Source organism: Cryptomeria japonica, chromosome 3 (assembly GCF_030272615.1).
Source record: "Cryptomeria japonica chromosome 3, Sugi_1.0, whole genome shotgun sequence".
Lineage (NCBI taxonomy): Eukaryota > Viridiplantae > Streptophyta > Pinopsida > Cupressales > Cupressaceae > Cryptomeria > Cryptomeria japonica.
In genome coordinates this window covers 549,021,488-549,035,025 of record NC_081407.1, presented here as the reverse complement: position 1 = coordinate 549,035,025, position 13,538 = coordinate 549,021,488, and the positions used below count along the sequence as shown (strand labels likewise).

General features: G+C 34.2%; 1 long non-coding RNA gene across 1 annotated transcript; it reads left to right on the top strand.

The window, feature by feature from the left end:
• The first annotated feature begins 2,311 nt into the window (after positions 1-2,311).
• Positions 2,312-8,176, top strand: LOC131077427 (uncharacterized). Its single transcript, XR_009113583.2, has 2 exons — positions 2,312-2,585; positions 7,927-8,176. It is a non-coding gene; the product is annotated as an uncharacterized LOC131077427 (long non-coding RNA).
• Positions 8,177-13,538: the final 5,362 nt, after the last annotated feature.

Genomic DNA, 13,538 nt, shown 5'->3' with positions numbered 1-13,538 from the left:
TTAGGGATTGTGACTCTCCAACACCCCCCCACCCAACATTTTTGGCATCATTGTTGATGAAGATTTGAAGTCTTAGTGTTGGTAGAAATCATTTTAGAAGTTGATGATCAAAACAAGAGACTCACTTGGAAGGTTTGTTAGAAGAATACTTGAAGACACATATGAAGAATCTCAACCTCAAAGTTCGAATTTTAAAAATTTCTTTGTACAATCACAAAATATGGGAGACTAAGTAGAGGAAGAAGCGTCACCATATTGAACTTTTTCATATCTAATTGGCCTTAATGTTGAAGGGAATAATTCGCTGATGAAAAATATGTCCCCTTCCATTTTACCCATATTTTATGGGAAAAAACTTGAAGACTTTAATCAATTATTGTTTTCAAATTTAAGGTCTTATGTCAAACATATGAATACACCATAGACAATCAAAAGCTAAAATCATTTCCATCTACTTTGAAATAATTATCTCTATGTTGGTTCATGAGGTTAAATGCTAACTCCATATCTACTTGGAATGAGACAAGACCATATTTTTAGACAAGAATCAAGATTACTATAGAGTTAGAGATTAGAAGGAGGAAGTATGTAGGATGAAACAAGTGGAAGATGAGGCTTAGAAGATTACGTAGATCGATGCCTTTTGGTACATAGACAATGTGGAAATGGACAAGACGAATAGATTAGCAAGACAATATTTTAAAGAGGTATTAACAATGGTTCCAAGGAAGCCTTGAATTTGATTAAATGAGGTGGCATTAACAAGAAATCTTTTTAGGAGATCATAGAAGTTTGTAGGAATTATTCCTGAACCAGAGCTAGCACTAGGAACCCAAGAAAAGAGAAAAGCACTTCACCTGATGTCTCTAAAGTAATCGAAGAGATAGACAATTTTAAAAATGACATTAGAGAACTATAGAACCTTTAGCCATCTATAGTCCCAAATGTAGGGAGGAACATCCATTGAGGGAGTGTCCTCTAAGTCAGGTGGACCTTTGTGAAATTCATGAGAATAAACATGCCACCAGTGGATGTAATCTCCTCCCAAAGATAAACAATTGTTTGAAAATGGCCCCTATTGTTGAAAATGAATTGAACTTTGTTGTCTAGAGATAACCCAATTCTGGTTATAACTCCTAGGAACAATGAAAATTGAGGACCAAACCCTTAGGCTAATCAGTGGATCCCTCAATCAATACCACCTCCACAAATACCGACACCCTCGGGTTCACCATGGATCCTCCTAAATGAAATATGCCTCATTGGAACCAACCACAATGGTAGCCCAACCAATCCCAATGGCAACCTAATCAAAATTAGTATCATCCACAAAAAAGCAAGGACCAAGCTAATCATGGAACTAATCTCAACCTCTTCTAATTGGTCCAACATAGCTCACAACCAATGAATAGGTAAAACAACTGCAAATTCCAGCACAACCTATTCCCAATCTTAAAAACAATAGACCTCAAAAATATACATACAATGTGTATCCAAACCCTATAGTTATAAATGTTATTGACGTCAATGACATTCATTTGAGAACATGCATGGTGTCAATTATAGTTGTTCCTAAACTATAACTATTCTTCCATTTCCTCTTTAACCATCTATAAAATTCCTTCAATTCAATTTTATGCTCACAATTATCTTTGGTCTTTCCTCTCAAGTATGCAAATAGTCGATCATTATATGAAGTTCTTTCCATTGTGCTAAAGTTGGAGGTGATGCCCTCAATGGGTCCCGTTGGTTATAACTAGTGTATACTATCGAATTTCTTAATAAATATATTTTATCTTCAAATCTAATCTTGCATAAAAAATAAACAAGTATATTATTTTTTCTAGTTTTAAAATTGAATACATTATTTTATGTCTTTTAACATAACATATCCATTGTTTTCAAATAATTATAGTGCTATTGAAAATATTCATTCTTGATAGAACATAAGAAAATAAAACTTTTAACTAGTGCTACTCCCTTAGTTCCGTAATATGCATAGAGATAACAACTTATGGCTATCATTACTTAAATTATATTATCATTGATATAGTCTCATTTAAGTAGTTAAGTAAATTTGAGTGACATTCAATGCATATGTATATATGATAACTAGTGCTTAATTTAAGATCCTTATATTACAAATTATATTTTTATTAAAGACTTTTGAAAATTTGCCCTCTGAAAATAGTTTATTATTTTCAAATATTTATAACCCCTTTCTATTACATTTTTCTCTTATACAATTTTTTCCATTAAATGTACATAAATAATTTTATGGACCAAAGACTATATGAAATGACCTCTAAAATACAAATGTACAATATCAACACTTGTTAAGTACTTGGGAATAGTTTTCTACATGAAGGGAAAAATTATGGCGGTTGCTAAGTTGGCTTCCTTCCAATAGTTTTAGACGCTTCTAGTCTCTTATTTCATGCGGTGAACGGAAACCCTAAATCTGTCTACCCACACATATATATAAGAGGATAAGGGAAGATGTTGTGAAGGTTGCACTTGTTTTACCTGTGGGCGGCGATTGGCGAGAGCAGGAGAGGGAGTTTGCAGTCACAATGAGAGCCAAGGTATTTTCTCTTCCTTATGCTTTTGTCTTCGATATGTTTTCTTTTTAGCGGTTGCGTTAGATACATTAGGGTTTGGAATCTATTCAAGGCTTATGCCTCAACAGTTTTTTGAATCTATTTTCATCCGCGTCCAATTTTCACAAGGGAGAAAGATTTGAAAGACAACGATCCTCAAATGGTTGATTCTTTTCGGCGTTACTCCCTTGTGTCTCCAGGCTACAAAGTATTATTACAGTTTTGTTTAAATAGGACTGTTTCCAACCAATGGAAACACTTTAGATTTATGGTGCTCTGCAATAATATTTATTCACATTTGAGATATCGACAACATCAACTAGATTGAAATCGTCCTAGACATTACTGTCTCAATAGAATCAACGCAAATGTATTGGCTTATACATCTATCTTGAGTTCGTATTTTGTTGCTTTTAGCTTTGTTATACTAACGGTAGCGAGAAGAAGGCTCCTGAAGAGAACATATTTTTTTGATCATTGCCTGGAATATTAGGCTACGCTAAATGCCCGCCTGGAGTTTGAACCTTAGTTGCGAGGTAGACATTGTCATGAGCCTAGTGTCCCTAGAGAGTCTAGTCCAAATAGGATTTGAAACATAGGTGATTTTATTTTGGTGATTTGGATCATTTTTAAGTTGTCTCTGATTTAGTAATAACCAACCTTATTTACCGGTGTTGCTGAATTAAATTCTTGTGATTTTTTTATAATCTGTTTTCTATCATACAAATAGCTCTTTTTCTTATCTGATATGATTAAATATCTAGCCAACCTATACATAGAGTTCATATTGTTTTTTGTGGGTGTTTGTCAAGTCGAAAAGATCGTGTTGTTTGTGGAAGTCTGCCAGATCATATTCTGCGAATCACTGAATTTCGAGCAGGCTGGTTCCTCTCTTGCAGACCATATATATTTACAAACCTAAAATTTTAATGGATTGACTGCTTCAATTCTTTGTTTCGCATAGTCTGTTGGCAGATTAATCAAATGAGAGTTATACAGGATATTATTTTCATTTCAGACATGAAAGATTGGCCTGAAACTTATATGCGTAAAGCTTCTAATCTCTACGTCAAATTTGTCGGTGTTCTGAAATTTGTGGTTTCTTTATGTAAGTTTATTAATATGCGCGTAGTTAAAAACGCTTTGAATTAGTCTGGAGATGAAATTCAAGTATTTGAGTTTTTAAAGGACCAGATGTTGTCTCATCCATAATAGGACTGACAATAGTGCCTCCGCCCATTTTAGAAGCAGCCATATATTGCCTATTGTTACCATGTTGTGCCTAAATTACCTATTCCATTTTTTTTGTCATGCTTATTCACATCTCCTATTATTTTTTATGTTTTCTCAAAATTTTCATTTTGATTCGTGCAAGTCTCGTTTAACGCAATGTCAAAGTGATTTGATTTCACTGCTTTTGATAAGTGAATGACATTGGTTAGGAGAAGGCTTGCTTATTAAAATATAAGATTCTTTGAAGTCTTAGATAATAATTTGTTGATCTTCAGACGCGTTTATAAACTATAGGTGATATATTGACATCAGGATTTTCAAAAATTTATATACTTTATTATACATATTCTGAGAGAAATTTCTGTAAGCTGGTCATTGATCATCCATTTGAGACAAAATTTTTACAAAAGTATGGAGGAACATAAGGGATCCATGTGGTTGCGTCCAGCTGGTTCGGGTGCTATCTGTTATGGATCTTAATTCTGGTTGGGAGAAGGTGGGGTTGCGGCCAGGGGTCGCTAATTTTCCTTTGGGATCAATTCGGATGAACCAAGGAGAACCCGCATTGAATCCAATGGCATCGATGGATTTTGCACAAATTTCTCCATTTAATTTTCCTTTTTTTAAAAGTTTGAAGGGTTGCTTGTTTTCTATATCTCGGGTTTACTTGAGACATGACAATTGTTTGTGATTATGAGTGCTAGACTGTAGTCTTAGTAGACTATGCATACCATCTTGATGACTATTATATCCGTGGCTCTTCGTAGAACTCTGATATGCATAGGATACACTTCGGTGAACAATATGACCTCTCTTTTGATACTACTATCATTTGAAGTTTACTATCACTTTTATGTTGGCTTCCCTGTAAACGTCTTTGTTTGTTGCTGTTTTACAAGGTCTTTACACATATTAGGACTGTTTTTTTTGAGTTTACATGACCTTGGAAGTGTGTCAATAATTTGGATAAGGCTAAAGGTATTCTTAAAGTAATAACATGGTTTTAGCCCTTGCTCACCATTATCTACAGATCACTCCCCCCTACATGCTTGATAGAGTGCTGAAGGCAGTCATTTGATACTCTTGAAGACACAATCCACTGTCCTTAACAATACTTTGTTGCCATGGTTTTGAGTTTTGCCAATCTATTTGCCACTGCTATAGATGGATATCTTAAATTAAAAGGTCAATAAATAAAAGAAACCCAAATTGCCAGCTGGACTCATCTGGAGGTGAAATTTGGCTCGGGTTAACCTGGGTCTGTCCAGGCTGAACCGACAGGCTGTGGGCAAGATCTAGCCAAACCCACAGTGGAACACACCTGGACCCCTGAACCCGGATCAGATGGACAGGGTTTCCAAGGGATGAACTGGTAACACAGATCAAATTTATTACAATTGTCTAAAGTTTATAAATATTCCTTCTGTACATAAAAAATGTTAGGAAATATGTATGTTGTCTCTAATGTTTGATATTTCTGCTTTTAGACTGTAAATATGTATAAATTTATTATTTTATATGCATTTATATGGACAAACCAGAAAAAAATTCAACCCCTCTTTTTTGACTGAATCTACAAACTGAACCCGTGAACCTGAAACCAAATTAGTACCAGGATCAGTAAATTAGGAGTTTAATAATTTTTCAATATTTGATGAAGAGTTAAGGTGCAGGTTCATTTAAAAATTCAAAATCAATCTTTTTACTATGTTGAAAGATTTAAGATTCAACTTAAATCTCAATCGATTTTGTTATAATTAAAATATATTTAAAGAAAGCATGATTTTTTTAGATTATATCTGTTGTACATGTATATATTTGCTTGATTGTTTCGAGAATTTGAGAACAATGGGTGGAATCTTTGGATATGGAATAGTTTATGGCTGTAGTAAAACTGGCATCAGGTGACATTTTGGCAATAATTACAGCTTTTCATCTATGAAATGTCCCTGGTCTTTTCCTTTTTCAATTGTCACTACTTCTATCATCATCATGTTGGAGGTCAGACAAAAATCCACAATCATAAAAGGTTCAATATGTATGTCAAATCTGAGAGAGTGCCATTAATGCACCCAGATATTTAGTTGTTGCTTACTTCGTCAGAATTAGTGTCAAACTATCAATCATAATGCACAATTAGCAGTGTAGAGATCCATTTATTCATGCCTGAATGGAAGTAACTGTAATCAATTAAAAATCTTGTACTTACCTGTCATAGGTTGTACCTTGAACCATTATCATTTAATAGGTCAGGAGAAATATTAACAAATTTGTTGGAAGAACAGTTGGAACAATTATTCCAAAGACTAAGCAAGGTAATTTAATAGTTTTAGCCTTCATGTAATAATGATGATACGGGTATTCATAACAACCTATCAGTAGTTTACTTTGTATCTGTGCTTCAATGTTCTATGTTCCTATATGGAGTAGATGGTATTCATAACAACCTATCAGTAGTTCACTTTGTATCTGTGATTCAATGTTCTATGTTCCTATATGGAGCAGATGAAAATCATTTTGTCATATTGATAAAGGACTAAAAATAGATTCCATGCCCTTTCCTAAAATACACGGAGAAGAAAATCAAAAGTGCTATGCGTAATGGTTACATTATCTCAATACGACCGCAGCAAATACATCACAAATTACTTTCATCTTTCAATGCAGATCATGAATCCACATCTAGCCGAGAAGAAGCCTAAGATTACACGTGCCATTTATTGTTTTATAGAAGTCAAAAGAATGCTTTGATCAATCTCAAACTTCAAATAATTCCCAAGACCACTTTGATCAATCTCAACATTAAATGTAGTCTCTGAGAAAACGTTTAGATGATTAAGCTGCAAGGTCACCCATGTTTGTGCATTCTTTTGCAATGCACAAGAATTTGAGAGGTAGTTCTTCCTAAAATAAAATAAATAAAAAGCTGCTAATTTTTTGTAATTTATATAAATTTATTATATATTCATTAAGCCTAACATGGTTGGAGAAAGAATCTGCCTTTTAGAATAGCACCTGTACATTGTAATTGCATAAAAGTTCTTCCTAAAATAAAAATAAAAAAAGCTGCTAATTTTTTGTAATTTACATAAATTTATTATATATTCATTAAGCCTATAACATGGCTTGGAGAAAGAGACTGCCTTTTAGAATAGCACCTGTACATTGCAATTGCATAAAAAACTGAAGTATTGATCTTTGAGCACACATTGTTCTAACATTGATTGCTTATCATGAATTCATCGTGCGTATCATTGCAGGTAACAATTTGATTTTCTTCTGTGTTCTATCATGCCATATAAGTGGAACTTCAATTCCTAATGAACAATTTCAACATAATTTTGGAAAGATCATTAGATTTCCATTGACTAGTAAAATATGAAAAATTATCATGGGATTAGCACAAGTCAGACAAATGTGAGAAGATAATTATGAAATAAATGTTTTATTCTTGTGACACCATGTTACAGGTGCTCATGATGCCTGCCATATGAGAAGCCATTATGGTTTAGGAGACCACATGGTAAGTATTGTAGAGTGAGGAAATGTGGAAGATAAGCTCTGAGAACTAGAAAAGAACCAAAAAGGGAAGAGTCCATTGTACGTAGGTTTGGCTTACATTTGAATAACAAGATACCCCACCTAGTAGGCTGTTGTCGGAAAATAACATTTTGAAATGTTAAACTTAAATATTAGTTGTGGTCAGTTTTTTGTCTTCTGCTACAATTGTGAAGTTAATGGACTCCTTAATTCATATGGGCTAGCTATACACGCCACCATCCTGCTCATAATTGGCATTTGTACATCGATTATATTGATATGCTTATTGTTTTGCATCTCTTGAATTGTCATACACTTATCATCGTTCAAGAATTTTGAATTTCTTTAGTCCAATGTTGATTTTATCGGCTAATGTCTAGAGGTTTAAAACTTTAAATCTATTCGGAAAGATCATTTTTGTTTGTCAATAAAGTCCAATCATGTTATTCAACTATTTTCATGTGGCTTATTTGTAAAATGATATTGGTGGCTGTTTGTATTTATGGTCTTGAAATGTGGCATGGCACTAAAGATTGTTTTTTCATCTTAACAGTGGAAGAAGAAGCGTATGAGGAGACTCAAAAGAAAGCGTCGAAAGATGAGACAGAGATCTAAATAGGCTTTACTATTATTGTTATAGACCAGGAACACTAGACACTTCTTTTTGACTCATTTTTTTGAAGTGCTGATAGCTGGGCCCTTGCCATGAGCATTCTACATTAACATAAATATTCAATCTAGTTATGTTTGCTTTCCTTGATACATGAAAGTTCAATAATTGCACCTTTAGGAATGGTTGTTAACATGATTTTGTTTTGCTGTGTGATGATATTGATTTCTCATTTAAAAAGTCCATGCATAAATAGAGTATTAGTGTGGCTGTCAAGAATCTTATGATGTTATGTGGTTGAGTATGATTAAATATCGAGTACATTTTGCTAGATTTTATAAGATTTGAAGTTAGGGTTACAGTGTCAGAAACATTCGTGTAAATAACACCTTTGTGGAGATAAATTTTTTAACATGATTTTGTTGTTGTATGAGGATGTCAATTTTCTCATTTTAAAAACCTTGTAATATTTAAAAAGGAGAAAATGCACTTCTGGAAACACTTGTGGCTATTTGCCTGTGAAACAAATTTCATGCATAAATGGAGATTAGCTGAAATATTGGCTTGGGATGTTATTACATGGTTGAGTATATGATTAAATATAACTTACACTTTGCTGGCTTTCGTTAGATTTGAAATTGGTGTTATATTTTGTCATAGTTAATACGTGTATGTTTTTGCCAGTCTAAAATAAGGCTTATGAGTTAAATGTAAACGGAGGTCCAGTTAGAGATTGTCTAGGATGATTCACTTACCTTTTTTATGGCCAGGTAAGTTTAGTGTCATTTTTTATCCATGGCTCACTTTGTAGCTTCTCTGATATGCTCTTATTTGCTGTAAATTCATATTTCTTTATTATAGAAAGACCCTGTTTGGGATGTGTTAAGCTGTAGTTTCTACCATTTAGTAAATATTAAGAACAATAAAATGGAGTACACGTCAATGCTATTCACCTAGTGGCAAAGATTACTGATTCCAGGTGGACCCCTTCAGTTAATATCTCTCGAACACAAGATCTACTGGGATAATTTTGTAGATTAAAGCATCTTTGTATAGCCAGGAGTTAAGAAGTGAATGTAAATTTTGATGCCTACAAATGTTTTTTGCAGTGTGTGGGGTTACTAATGTTGAAGGCTTTTGCCTCTAGGCTTTGGGTTGTGATGAGGGGAATATGGATTTTTCTTCTTGTTCTACTTACCCATTGAGCTGTTGCCTGTTTTATGAATTGATTTACCTGTTGAAGGCATGTTTGGTGAAAATAACCGTCTAGCAGAGTGACCGCTATGCGTCTCCCTTTAGTTTTAAGTATTAATATGCTGATATTTGGTAAGTGTTTCATCTTGGATGACTTCTTTTTGTTATTAATGGGGGTAAAATTAATGCCTACAACACAACCCTTGTGTGTTACCAGATTGGAAGGCCAGCCGAATTATATGTACTATAATAAGTGTGATTGCTCCAATTTATGCTAGGGTTACATCATACAGTATCTTAGTAATGAAGTAGTGGGTTTTGGGCAGCGATTGGCGACTATTTCCTGAATAGATTAGTTGTGTGATCTTGGACAGGTCCGTTTTCGTGTATCAATAGAGGATAAGTAATGAAGTTGTTGGGCATTTGATCTTGGACGGCTCTGTTTCTAGTGTGGACTAGTTGTGGGTTTTGGGCAGGGACTGTTTCTTGAATAGATTAGTTGTGGGATCTTGGACAGGTCCGTTTTCGTGGATCAATAGGGGGATAAGTAAGCAGCCCAAAGCTCAACAACTTACAATTCTTCAAAAGCTCCAAAAGCTCCAAAGGTCTCAGGATAGGGAAGGCAATCTTAAGGGTCTGAAACCCTCTTCTTCCAACGCTGTTTGCTCTCATGAACAATTTGTTGATGATTCTATCACCATGGGGAAGCCTTCATCTTAAAAGCCAAAAACATGAAAATCATTCTGAATACCTATGAATCGGCATTTAGTCAAAAAATAACCGGGATAAAAGCTCTTTGTTTTTCATTAACACCCCGGCCCAAAGGTAGCCACTCCCATTTGGGTTAAAGTCTGGAATAAGAATTTAGTTCCCCAAATCAACATCTTCTTTTGGATTTTCATCTAAAATAAAATATTAACCTTGGACAATTTTCATTAAAGAGGCATCATTTTTTCTAACATGTGTTCTCTTTGTTGCAGGGAAGAAGAGACAGTTTGCCATATTCTCAATCAATGCTCTTTTAGCCATGACATCTGGAAAATCATCTTGACCAGGTGGAACTTGAGCTCGGTCTTCTCGAATTCTCTTGGTGACACTTGGCTTCAATGGCATTGTCCTAACTTTAATCCTAAAATTGTGGAGATTTGGAGATTTACTTTGTCAATTGTTATCTGAAATATTTGGAAAGAGCGAAACAATAGGATTTTCAAAGATAAAAGGGCAATTCTTGAAACCTTTCCACCACCACTACTAGTATGAGAAAGGTAGAGAAAATCTTGTCTAGTGTTTCCCCCCGCAGGAATGGATAAAGTCAACTTCGATGGGGCTTCTAAAGGAAATTCGGGTAAAGCTGGATATGGGGGCATAATCAAGAATTTTGCTGGAAGTTGCCTTAAGGCGGTGGCTGGTCTTTTGGGGAATCAAACTAGCCATTTTGCTGAAGCCTCCGCTGCTTTGCATATTTGAATCATAGCCAAAAATCTCAATCATGATAAAATATGGCTTGAGGGGGATTCACTTAATATTATTAAGTGCTTAAAGGGGGAACTGCTAAGAGAACCAGAGCTAGTATCAAGAAAGCTGTGGCTGCTGTGGCCAAGGACCCTCTCAACCTCAAAGATAACATCAAAGAGCTGCAAGAAATTAGCAGCACCCTAGCTAAAGCCTTGGATAAAATCTGATTCCTGGACGACCTGTTGGCTTTTAGGGGCTTTAATGGGTTCTTCTCGGTTTTTCGTTGGTTTTTTCCTTTTGTTCTGTTTTTCGTGGCGTTGCTGTTTTAATCATGCTTGTATAAGGTTTTGGGGCTCCTTCAAAACCTGTTTTTTCATTAATAAAAAATAACTTACAATTCTAGGAAGATATAAAATTTCAGTATTGGGAAGCGAGGTGGGATTAGGAGGCAACGCAAGGGTGGAAGAGCAGAGCTTGCTTGAAGAAGCTCTGCAAATACTTCCTTACTGGGATCTTATCTAAGTGTAAACCGAAGCCAACATTTGCTAAGCAAATCTATTACATTTTATTTTCTCTTTTAATTAGTTTAAAAGTTATGTGTTGGATATGCAAACTATTATATTTTTAAGTTTCGAATTTTTGAACTTCTCATCAGACATCTAAAAATGATAAGCTGCAAATTCCATTTTGTTAGGGAAAATTAAATGAAATTAATGTTTACATTATATTTGAGATGTTAGTAATTACTATTGTAACAGTGATGTTAATAAACAACTCACTAATTGAGATGTTAGGGAAAATTAATGAAATTAATGTTTACATTATATTTGAGATGTTAGTAATTACTATTGTATTAATTGAGATGTGAGGGAAAATTAATGAAATTAATGTTTATATTATATTTGAGATGTTAGTAATTACTATTGTAATAGTGATGTTAATAAACAACTCACTAATATAGGGATTATAGGGAAAATTACATTATATTTGAGATGTTAGTAATTACTATTCTAATAGAGAATAGTGATTTTAATAAACAATTCACTAATATAGGTAGGTTTGGATGGTTAGTTGTATATATTGTTGAAATAATATACAATTCCTATTAAATTAAATAGGACTTTGTTTGGCTATGTATAGGGATTATAGGGAAAATTACATTATATTTGAGATGTTAGTAATTACTATTGTAATAGACAATAGTGATGTTAATAAACAATTCACTAATATAGGTAGGTTTGGATGGTTAGTTGTATATATTGTTGAAATAATATACAATTCCTATTAAATTAAATAGGACGTTGTTTGGCTATGTAAGTGATCTTCCTATTAAATTAAATAGGATGTTAGTAATTACTATTGTAGTAATGATGTTAATAAACAACTCACTAATATAGGTAGGTTTGGATGGTTAGTTGTATATATTGTTGAAATAATATACAATAGTTAGTGGTTAATGTGTTTTTGATAAATAAAGCAGCGATAACAAGGGCACAGACCCTTTACAAAGCTAAACGGCTAACTAAAAAAAACGGACCAAGCAAGGGTGAAAACCCCAAACAAACAAAGTTAGACAGGGTAAACAAACCCACTGTCAAACCATCAACAAACCAACCCAACTCAAGAGTGGGGAGAATCCACACTTTGACGAAGGGGGTCTGGGGAAGGAGGGTAGATTTTCCTTTCTGCCTGCAACAAACAACCATCCAGGCAACACTATCATTAGGAATATTCAAAGACAAATCAGACAGGGGAGACCTCGCAGATATAATAGTTAGTGGTTAATGTGTTATACTCGGGATAATTCCTATTAAATTAAATAGGACGTTGTTTGGCAATATAAGTGGTTATACATTAGCCATGTATTGAGTGTTGAAAGATATAGAAGCACAATATTATTTTGTGTTTAATTTTTAAGCTTCTTTCTGCATACATATTTTAATGCCTTGGATATCGTAGCATATAATAGCTAAGTGGTACTTCGAGCTCTTTGCAAGCTTAAGATGATTCTACGTGGCTTTGTCAGATCTTATTTGTGTGACATTGCTATCGAATGTGGGATCAACTTTAAGTTGATCATATAAACATTTCAGTGAATATTTTTTGTTATTACAAGCGTATAAAGCATGATTCAAGTTTTTTGAAAGCGTTGTGGCAGTTGATGATTTCAATCCTCCAATTCGTTGGGTGCTTATGGTAGTTCTGCTTGCTTGGAGATCTCTTCATATCTCGATGTTCTAACCAGGTTGATTAGCACATAAAAAGATCAGAGGTCCAGTGACAGATTGGATTGGGCTTTATTAGATGCTAGCGATCACTGGGTCGGTATATGACGTTTACTGAGGTTCACATTTCTATTTTGCAAAGCCGTATTATGCATTGTTGGAGGTGTATCTATCAATATTTAGATTCATATCCTTCTACCAGCGGTGGCATCTTTGATCGGAGATTCTTTACTTTGACCAGCCTCTTGATCTGTGGGCATGATGAAGAATTCGATTTGGTATTGCTGTGATATTAAATTTTATACTGCTACAATTATTCAGAAGCTTCTTATTAGTTCCTTCTCGCATGGAACTATTGTCGAGGGCTCATATTAAATGGTGATTAAACAAGTTTTGCACAACCAATAGCATCGCTTTATTTTTTCTTTGCAAAACTTCAATTCAATATTTCTTACAAAAATTGATTGAGCTTTAGCAGCTATCTGTCACATATGTGTTTTGGCAGGATATCATTGGAGGATACAGAGGCATTTCACGATTCAATGCAAGAGAAGACACAGATACAGAGGAAAGGGAAAAAACGAAAATCTTGGGATTACCGTTTCTGCAAGATGCTGGACATACCTGATGATTGGGTTTTCAGTTCGAGAATGATGTGTTGTTTCACAGATAATATCAATT